A 787-nucleotide genomic window follows, 5' to 3' on the forward strand; every position below is an offset into this window, starting at 1 on the left:
AAAGTTGTATTAGGAAAAGGATATTGAAACATAAAAATATAAAGATGTTTGTTAGAGGGAGATAAGAACTCAAAGAAGGCATTTATATTTTCAGTTTTAAAAATAATGATTCTTCCAGTTTTATCTACAACATATAAAGAGTTTAAAAGGCATCACACCCATCTTTACCACAAAGAAAAAAACATGTTGAACAAATGGAAAAACTAATGAGCCAGGCATGGTGGCACACACATGTAATTCCAGTGGCTCCAGAGGCTGAAGCAGGAGTTCAAAGCCAGTCTCAGTAAAAGTGAGATGCTGAGCAACTCAGTGAGACCCTATCTCTGAATAAAATACAAAACAGGGCTGGGGATGTGGCTCAGGGGTCAAGTGCCCCTGAATTCAATCCCTAGTCCAAAAAAAAAAGAAATAAAAAAAATTAATGACTTGACTAATGACTAAGAGAATGGAAATTACATGGAAAATTGCCACCCCATAATCTTGAAGAACAAATGGAGGAAGACTATATCAAGAACATTAGAGGAATTACCTGAGATTAATCTAGCTTTGTTTTAGTGTGGAAAGTCTCAACATGACCCATAAACCACTAGAACATTAAACTGGAAAAAACTCCTAAATGATAATTTTGATAAAGATTCTGGAGACCAAGGATGGAATAGACACTTCTAGGGGCATATAGTCTCAGGTGAGCTTCCATCTTTCATGGGTTTTACCTGTAGGAAACTTACTTGGTTGTCATGGTGAAGAGCCAAGTGACAATTAAAAAAAAAAAAAAAAAAAAAAAAAA

The sequence above is a fragment of the Marmota marmota genome, unplaced genomic scaffold (assembly GCF_001458135.2).
Source record: "Marmota marmota marmota unplaced genomic scaffold, marMar, whole genome shotgun sequence".
In the NCBI taxonomy this organism is placed as follows: domain Eukaryota; kingdom Metazoa; phylum Chordata; class Mammalia; order Rodentia; family Sciuridae; genus Marmota; species Marmota marmota.